The sequence below is a fragment of the Dipodomys spectabilis genome, unplaced genomic scaffold, assembly GCF_019054845.1.
Source record: "Dipodomys spectabilis isolate Male_0828 unplaced genomic scaffold, ASM1905484v1 ptg000228l, whole genome shotgun sequence".
NCBI classification, from domain to species: Eukaryota; Metazoa; Chordata; class Mammalia; order Rodentia; family Heteromyidae; genus Dipodomys; species Dipodomys spectabilis.
Window position 1 is genome coordinate 2,539,748 of NW_024870905.1, and position 10,505 is coordinate 2,550,252.

Here is a 10,505-nt window from a genome sequence, read left to right on the forward strand (position 1 = left end):
ATGTGGCAGTCCTGGCATTTGAACTACAGACCTGGGTAGTTTACTTTGAAATGCAAACCATTAGAATGACACTGTGAAGATTTCAGATTGTCACGATGAAAGAAAAGTATGAGAAGAAAGAAACTCAGGTGTCAGCAGATCTTGCCTGTAATCCTAGCTCTTCAGGAGGTTGAGAGGTAGGGAATGCCGGTTTGAATTCAGCCAGGACAGGAAAGTCCATCACATTCTCATTTCTGAGGGACCACAGGAATACAAAATCTCCATGAGTGGGGCTATGGCTCAAGGGCAGAACACTATCTTTGAGCAAAAGTAGCTCAGGGACAGTGCCTAGGCTCATAGTACAACCCCCGCAACAGCCAAAAAATAAAAAGCCAGTAACTCTATGTGTCCCCATGTATGTATGCATATATTTCTATCAGTGAAGGTCCAGAGTCCCTATGATGAAAGGCATCCAGCTAGGAAATTTGCTTTGAATAGAATGATTTCATAACACAGAAAGTGCTTTCAAGACAGTTCGTGTTCCGGGGCTCCCTTTGCTGTTCCCATTTTATCCTGAGGTTTTCTCCTCACCAGGGACTGCTGGAGGAAGTCTGCCTCATTGTTGGAACAGGCAGACAAATGCCCTCACTCCTGTACTGCTGTGTAACAAAAAACTCCATCGAGGCCAATTAGTGAGGAGGAGTGTGGGCTGGCTCTGAAGGCCAGGAGAAAAAGGCCTCTTTGTACCCCCAAGCTATCTCTCTCTCCAGTGCTGTTTTGACAGGAAGTCTTTATTTGTGCCACCTCCCATGATAGGCCAAGTTCCCTGCACTTATCCTGTCTTTGTTAGACTGTGTTCTAGTTTTAAAATAACCTGCTACAGTTAATTCAAGGGTCCTTCTTGCAGACAACTAGGTAGCTGAACCTAATGAAATGACTCATTATTGGCAATGGTGCCTCCCTACGTTCCTGGAAGACTGCTAAATCTAAGCACATGTGTAATATCACAATGCTTCCTGTCATCTAGGGCTGGTGAAGCTCATCAGATTTTGAAACCTTTGACCTCTCCTAGTTGGGCCCTGGGTGGCTGTGTTTCAGGGTTGAACACAGGACCTGGGTGCTTACCATGAGCTCAGAACAGAAGCTCAGTGCTTTAGCATTTGGTGTCACAGCTTCACTTCTGGCATCAGTGTGTGTGTGTGTGTGTGTGTGTGTGTGTGTGTGTGTGTGTGTGTGTGTACATGTATGTGTGTTCATTCACTCGTCCTCGAGCTTGAACTCAGAACCTGAGCACAGTACTTGAGTTTCTCCTGTACAAGGATAGCATTCTACTACTTGAGCCACACAGCCACTTCAGGCGTTTTGCTAGTGATGTGGTACTAAGGAATCAAACCCAGGGATTCATACATGCAAAACACTCTACCCATAAGACACATTCTCAGTACGCCACTGCAGGTTTCTTTCTTTCTTTTCTTGGAAGTTGGAAGAATTGAAATCTAGGCCTGGGTGCTGTCCTTGAGCTCTTCAGCTGAAGCCAATTGCTTGAGCTACAGTACCCCTTCTGGTTTTTGGTGGGTCACTGGAGAGAAGCGTCTCAAGGAATTTTCTGCCCAGGCTGGTTTTGGACCCGTGATCCTCAGCTCTCTGCCACCTGAGTAGCTTGTACGACAGGCGGGAGGCTTCCACTTCAAGTTTCTAAATGGTGAATAGGAGATAAAAGTCTCATGGGACCATTTGTGTCTAGGATAGTTTTGAACCCAGATCGTCAGATCTCAGCTTCCTGAGTATGCAGGATGACAGTCCTTAGCTACTGTACGCCTAGACCCTAACATTCTGTTGTAAGGTGTTCCTTGGCTTCACGTGGTAGGACACTAGCCATGATCCCAACAGGTAAGTGTCAGTGGCTAGGTCCTGAGTTCAAGGTTCATGACTGAGAAACTTAAACCAAAAAATTGTCTTCAGGAGACAACTCACTAGAGATAGGTACATACATAATTTTGCCCCTGACAGGGGCAAATCATCATCTTACTTGTGGAGCTCTTACAAGAACCAGATGAAAAAATGCACCGCGTGAATGACTCAGCACACAACATCTCATGAAGGACTGATCACATAGCTGTATCCCACATGCTGTCATTAAATTAAGGTGCTTTCATCAGTATCACCATTCTTTCAGAAACACCTCACAAACAGTCCAAATTTAGATTTTAGAGGGATGGGGTTTTGGGGGGAGGGCATCAGCCATGGACTTGCACTGACAGTTTGGGGGTACTGTCCTAAGATTTTTTGCTCAAGACTAGAGCTCTACCACTTTGAGCCACAGCTCAGAGTTTCACAGACATCCTGACAGGGCCTGGTTTTAAACCCACCAGTGTCAGATCTCAGTCCCTGAGTATCTTGGATGACAGGGGTAAGTAAGCCAGCAGCATCCGGTTCTGTGGAGATGGGTTGCAGTGGTTCACCTCTGGCTAAGTCAGGTTAGACGGCAGCTGTCAGAACTAGACTCCCTCCTTGCTCTGTGATGGGGTATTTGCAGCCCTATTCTTATATAGTTGCAGTCAGAACATTCTATATTTTCCTTTTTATTTTTTGTTTTGGTGCCAGTCATGGGTCTTGAGGAAGGGTCTAGACACAGTCCCTAATCTTTTATGCTCAAAGTTAGTGCTCAACTGTTTGAGCGACAGCACAACTTCTGGATTTTCCTATGCACACAGTAGTGAGGAATCGAAACAAGGGCTTTGTACGTACTAGGCGAGCACTCTATCACTCAGCCCCATTAGTGACAAGTGTATAAAAAGATAAATGTTTAGACTTGCAGATAGATAGATAGATAGATAGATAGATAGATAGATAGATAGATAGATAGATGGATAGATGTATATAACGTGAGATGTCTCTATATTATGAAATTGCATATACAATATTACTATCAAATAATTGGCAATTAAATTATTCCTTCCTTTTTTAAGCATCATGCTTGAATACATAATAAAATATTAACTGAAAATTATTCAAAGTTGTATAATTGTGTATAATTTTATAATATAAATTGTACACTAACTACTAAGGTAATTGTTACTTTTACAAAATTCCATTCACACAGATGTATATTGGAAATTGTTTCTTAGAATCTCCTGCCATCCCGGCAGTCCAGGATTTGATTTCCAGGCTTAAGTTGCCAGTTTCGGCTTGGCTTCCCTAATAGTCATCCAAATATCAGCAATGTAAGGTCATTTACACTTTCTGGGCATTGTCATTTAGAACCAGGATGGTCAAAATGCAAAGAAAAAAAAAAAGTAAAACCACCTCCTTGAACTTCTCAGTTTTACCCTTCTCGTTTTTATTTTTATTTTTGCCAGCCTCGAAATTTGAACTCGGGACCTAGGATGCAAGGATCGGCTGTGGCAGAGATACCAAGACCTGAGTTCAAGCCCGGTGCTTGGCCGAAAACATCATCATCATCATCATCATCATCATCATCATCATGGCTTGGAATTTGCCCCATTTTTCTGGCAGGCCTGGGATTTAAACTCAGGGTCTGGGGAATTCTGAGGCACTATGGGTGAAGGGGAAGATCACCGTCCTCGAAGACAAGCAATTCAGACAAGTTCCCAGGGCCTGAATTGAAGCCCCAGCACTATAAAATATAATAGTCATATATTAGATCTATGTCATATGGGTTTACTCCATATGATATTTATTACCCTTATTTATTTAGTATTATTGTACATACAACATTTATTTTATTACATCATATCACATATACTGAGACCCAGGACTTTCACAGAGAAGGAAAAAATTTGTCAAAATTGACTTCTTACTCCATGAATAAATTTTTGGCCATGCGGGGATTTCAACTCACAGCCTACAATGCCCAATTCATAAATGGGGTCACAGTCTTAGCACACCACCCTCCAGCAAACTGAGCTGCCAGGAAGTTCTGAGGACCTATAATCAAGCCACAGTAGTGCCCAATATATATATATATATATATGTACATATATATACATGTGTATATATATACATGTATATATATATATGTGTATATATAAAAAGGGAATATTATATTATTAAGTTATATATATAATTACCAATTATTAGTTATTAAACTATGCCTCCATTTAATGAAGAATCATCATTGAATGCTTACAAAAGCATTAATAAAATATCAGTGAATATCCTTAATCATACTATGGTGCTAGAATGGAAGATATAAATTCAATAATTTTTGTGTGGCATTCTAAAATAGAATCATGAATTAATTTCAAATTTACTTATTACTTTTATAACATTCCATTAGCATTCAAATGAATAGGAATGAGCTTGCAGTATCTCCCTCTATTTGTGGGTGCCAGTCCTAGCATTCGAATTCCAGGCCTGGGAAGTTTTCTTGGAATGCAAACCTTGGAATGACACCATTAAGATTTTAGATTGTCACGAAAAAAAGAACAACAAGAAGAAAAGTAAGCCAGGTTGTCAGTGGTTCCTCCCTGTGATCCTAGCTCCTCAGAAGGCTGAGATGCCAATTTGAATGCAGCCTGGGCAGGAAATTCCGCGACCCTTGTATTTCTTAAGAGATCACAGGAAAACAAAAGAAATAAACAAACAAAATCCCTGAATGGTTCAAGATGCAGAGCACTACCATTGAGCAAAAGGAGCTCAGCGACAGGGCCTGGATGATGGGCTTTCAGCAGGTTGCCCATGCCCAGCCCCCCAACCTGGGCAAGCTGGAAGAAGCCCTCAGAGAGTACTAAGTCTGCAGCTTGAACAAAGCATCCTTCCCTGCCATTTAAGAACTGAAGCCACGAAGGCTTTGCCTGGGCTGGTGTGTGCAACTGGTGTTGAGGAACCTATGCAACTCTATTTTACTGAAGACCCCAACTCAGTTCTGCCACCCTTGACCTATTCCAGCCACAGACAGTCCTGGGAACACTAGATGCCAGGATGTGGAGATATCTGAAATAGCATTGCACAGACAATTTGGGGAAACACATGGTGTTTGCTTAAGGCAGGATGTCAAGGTATCAGAAACTCCAGAACAGCCCCTTCTGGGGTCTGGTGACCATTATCTAAACCAGACATCCTGCAGTTTAGCACATATCCTCTTGAGACTTCCCTGTGGTACAAGCCAACCCGTTTAAAGTATGTCAACCCCTTTGATCTAACCAACAACTGGTTTCTGGTCCTTTCCCACTTTGTAGTTCACCAATCATAATATAGAATTGTTTTTATGATTTTCTATGATGTCTAGTGATTTGTTAGAAGACGCTATGGTGTATGCAAAGTCCCTGCCTTCCCTAAAAAGTGTATAAAAGGTGCTGTAAACCTCGGTTGCTGCTATGGAAGTCTGAGGGGACCAAGCTTGAGCTTGCAATAAAGACTACTTTGCTTTTATACTGGTGGTGGCTTCTGGTGGTCTTTTGGTTAAGGATTTCTGAATTCAGCTTTACAGTGTGTGCAATGGGTGCATTATGTTCTGGCTGAGATGTCCCATCAGAACACCTAGCAGCCAGCCACTGCCTCCAGGGAAACCACAGTTCCTAGGCTGTAGGAGTTGTTGAAGGTTGTGTCTCCATTTCCTCTATCTTCCTGTAGGATGTTAGCCTAGACCTCTGGGGCCTGGTGGCCATCACTCATTCATTATTCCTTATTGCAGAGTCTCAGGCTGGTCCCAAATCCTGACAAAGATAGGAAAGAGTCAGCGATTTCTGTGCCAAAAGGGGTAATCCAATAAATCCCACCGTCATAGCTTCTTTTAGAAATGAGCCTTGATCTGCGAATGTGTCTTACTGGTACAGTGCTTACTTAGCACACACAAAGCCCTGAGTTCGATTTTTCACTACCACAGAAAGAGAAAAAGCCAAAAGAGACACTGTGCTTAAGTGATAAAAGAGCTAGTGTTGAAAAAAAGCAGCTCAGGAACATGCCCAGACCCTGAGTTCAAGCCCCAAGATTGACCAAAAAAAAAGTCAGCAGAGTGAGACATATTCTTCTGGGACTCAGAGGAGGGCCGTTATGGGTATGAGGTAGAGGTCAGGCGCTGGGGGCTCACCCATGTAATCTTAACTACTCAGGAGGCTGAGATCTGAGGATGCGATTTGTGTGCAGGAACGGATATATGAGGCTCTTTTCTCCAATTAAACCCCAAAAGCCAGAAGTAGAGCTGAGGTTCAAGTAGTACAGTGCTAGTCTTGAGCACAAAAGCTCAGGGATAGCGTCCAGGCCATGAATTCAAACCCCACGACTGGCATGCGTGTTTGTGCGCATGCACATGCGTGGGTGCACATGCACGCATGCGCACGCACACACACAAAAACACACACACACACACACACAGATACCACCACCACCACCACCACCACAATAGAGCAATTTCCAGTCAGCCTGCACAAGTTCAATCTGTAGGAACTCAATATATTTTTAAAAGGGGGAGAAGGGAAGGAAAGGCTTGCTCCAGGAGGTGATATAACCAGTGCCAAAATTCCACAGGAGCTCTAAGATGTGGAACAAAACAGAGAGCCTCAGGCAATAATTACAGCATGGGCAAAGGTCCTGAGGTGTGTTGTAGAGCTGGTAGTGTGGGTGGAATGTAGGTTCTGTGACTTCAGACAAGTCTGGCATAACACTCAAGTCTGGGACAAGATTTACACTTGAGTCAAAGTTAGGACAGAATGGGGTCCAGGGGAAGATTGGCATGTCTTTTCACCAAGGACCCCAGCCATTTTCTTTGACCAGAAGCCTATTTTCCACAGCTCCTGACCTTCAGGCCTCCTTTGCATGGAGGAGTCAGGGCAAATGCAAGGAAGAATGCTTGCTTAAGAAAAGCTTCTAGCCCAGTGTCATCTGTGGCTTAACCCCTGTAAATCCTAGCTACTCAGGACACTGAGATCAGAGATCGTGGATCAAAGCCAGCTTAGGGGAGGAAAGTTAGTGAGACTTTTTTGGGGATGAACTACCAAAAGCCAGAAATGGAGTTGTGGCTCAAGTAGTAGATTGCCAGCCTTGAGGGAAAACTTAAAGAGACCACAAGCCAGACCCTGATTTCAGGCCCCAGTACTGGCACAGAGAAAATAAAGAAAAGCTTTCAGGAGCTCCTACTCCACTGTGGTGAAAGGCCAGATCAGCTAGGCACTGGTGGCTCATGCATGTCCTCCTAGCTCCTCAGGAGGCTGAGATTGGAGGATTGCCATTCAAAGCCAGCCTAGGCAGGAAAGTCTGGGAGACTCTGTTCTCCAAGAACCACCAGAAAACCGGAAGGGGTGCTGTGGCTCAAGTGGTAAGATGAAGAGCTGGGGACAGCAACCAGGCCCAGTTTTTGAGCTACATGACCAATACCTGGCCTGCTTTGACCTCATGCTGTGGCTCTAAGCAGAGTATTTTCCAGTGGGTTCCTGAGGGTCTCCCAATATCTAGGTGTCCTACACTTCTTTAGAGCAGCCTCCTCGGAGGCCTTTGCATACAGAGTGGGCCACAGAACTAGAGAAGGATCGACCCTTGTGACAGGGAGGTCATCAACCCGGTCATCAGAATGACATCTATCATGAGAGCAGTGTGGATCTGAGCACTAAATCGATGTCTCAGACCACAGTTCTGGTCCAGGAGGGATAAAACAGTAAATGCCCGCTCATATGGATATCACAAGAATGCACATTTGTCAGGCACACCTTGGGCGGTGTTGAGTTGGGCTCATGAAAGACTTGTAGGCTCAGGAATCCAGAGCTGGCTGGCTGCTGTTTGTAGTAAACGCTATATCCCAGTAGTCCCAGGGCTCAGAACCCAGCTTTACTCCCCAGTGCTTAGATGGAGGCACAGATCCCTCAGCCCAAGAACGACTTAGGGAGAAACAACCGATGTGGTTTAAGAGTTTACTATGATTATGCTTCAGGACTGCCCCCAGTTATAGCTCCGCTTATCATTACCACCTCCCTCTGTGTGTGTTTGTGTGTGTGTGTGTGTGTGTGTGTGTGTGTGCACATGCGCATGAGTGCATTTTGGTAGTAGGACTTGAACTCAGGGCCCGGGTTCTGTCCTTCAGTTTTTTTCATTCAAGGATAGCACTTTACCACTTGAGCCAGAGCTTTTCTTCCAACTTTCAGGTGGTATTTTGGGAGAAGACAGTCTAACAGATATTTTTTGCTGGGTAGCCTCTGAATGTCAATCCTCAGATCTCAGTGAATATAAGAGCATGAGTCATTAACATCTGGCCATGCTTTCCTTCTTGGATAAAACAGAATATCTATCTTCTAGCTGAGCACCCATCTACAGCTATCCCACCTGTCTCTACCCCTACCCCTACCCCTCCAGGTATCAGAGGAATCATTCCTTCCCCTGAGGACAAAGAAATAGGATGCATTGACAGGTTTGAGCTTTATGTTCTCCACACAGTCAGGGGCTGCTGGGAGCTGATGTAGAGGCCAGAGATCTAGGCCAGATCAAGTAGATAGCTGTTAGAACAGAAGAGACTATGAAAAGACATCCATGCAGCTGGATGCCAGTGGCTCATGCTTATAATCCTAGCTCCTCAAGGCAGAAACTGGAGGATGAATCAAGATTCAAAGCTAACCTGGGAAGACTCTTATCTCCAATGAATCACCAAAAAGCTGGGAAGTTGAGCTACTATAGTTCAAGTGGTAGAGCACCAACTTTGTGCAAACAGGCTAAAGGTTACCACCTAGGCTCTGAGTTCAAGACCCGGTACACACACACGCACACACACACACACACACACACACACACACACACACACACACACACACACACACACACACACACTATGTGCATGCAAAATCAGAGATTTCTACACTGCAATTTTTAGGTATTCTCTACCTTTTCCGCATTAAGCCTGGTGGTTGTTGGCCTAGGAGTTTGATGCATACAACACCACTTGGCATCTTTAATTTTGGGGAACAGAATGACTAGAAAGTCAACATTCCCCATCATAGCTCCTTGATTGGGTCGTGATCTAACCCAGGCTTTTGGGACTCCTTTTACACACTCGCCAAGATTCTTTTAAAAGGCATCACATTCTGGGCACTGGTGGTTCACACCTGTCATCCTAGCTACTCAAGAAGCTGAGATCTGGAGGATCATGGTGACAAGCCAGCCTGGGCAGGAAAGTGTATGAGACTTTTATCCTTGATGAAACATCAGAAAACAAGAAGTGGCCCTGTAGCTCAAGTAGTACAATGCCAGCCTTGAGAAAAAGAGCTCAGGGACAGCACTCATGGAAAACAACAACGAGAGGCATTGCATGTTGGCTCTGGGATTGACATGGGCTGAATATAATTGGAATTTTCAAGTGCACCAAGATAAAGCATTACCTCCTTTAGTCCTGTGCTCCTCCATCTGTCTCACCCCCTGACCTTGGCATGCTTCGGGTCACCATGGCCCTAGTTGGATGGGAGGGCTCCGAGGAGGAAGATCCCAGAGCAATCACCCACCTCCTTCTTTTATACTCACCCTGCTGCTTCTGTAATAGACCTACTTCCTGGAATCCGTCCATGAGATCATGGCCGCCAACATTGTGGTGAGTGGTGGGTCTAGCCAAACTCAGGGAAGTTAGGGGTGGAAGTCGGTCTGGGACTAGGAGTTTCCACCCTGGGTGTGGGCTAAGTCCAGGGCTGACATTTATTTCATCCTGAGCCTTGCAGGGGTGGGGAGACAATGTAGACTCCACATTGAGTCAGGTAAGATCAGAATCTGGAGGACTACATTTGTGGGGGAGGCTGTGGAGCTCAGGGGGCCACTGTTCTTGGTACTCCTCTCTCGGGACTCCCCTCTCCCTCTCTCATCCCTCAAAGGTAAAAGAGAAACTTTAAATAAGGGTGTCAAAGAGGGGGCAGTGGAGTATTTCTGTGTGAACCAGATTTGTGCTTCATATTCATCCTAGCCCCTATTTCCAATTAATCTGAGTAATGACTATATGTGTTTTGGGGCAGGGGATCATCTTAGCTGAGAATGTGGCTCAGTGGTAGAGTGTTTGCCTAGCATGTCTGAAGCCTTGGGTTCAATTCCACACAGAAAAAGCTGGAAGGAGAGGTGGGGCTCAACTGGTAGAGCACCGGTCTTGATCAAAAAGAGCTCAGGGACACTGACCAGGCCCTGAGTTCAAGCCCTATGACTGGAAGAAGAAATCTTTGTGGAGGCTTTATTTCCCTTTGAAAACAATTTATTCTTTGTGATAAGCATAACATGGGCCTCTTCCCTGGTCACCAATGGGCCATTAGATATCCCTTGAATTTTGTCTCCTCCCAGAAGCCTCTGCTCTACCCAGCCCACAGTTTACCCTTCCCATTACCAGGCAGATAGAGACCTAGAGAAGGACACCTGGCCACCGAGTTCTGGTGGCTGCCGAGGATTTTGAGACTCAATATGTCACATAGGGAGTCATCATCCCCATCAGCCTACAGAAAAAAGGGACAGAGTGCTGCAAGCCTGAGTTCGCCAGCTGTGGGTGGTTCTGGATGTGGGACATCTGTGGCAGGATGTGCTCTGTAGGAGAGTCCTCTAGGGGGTAAGGAACCCCG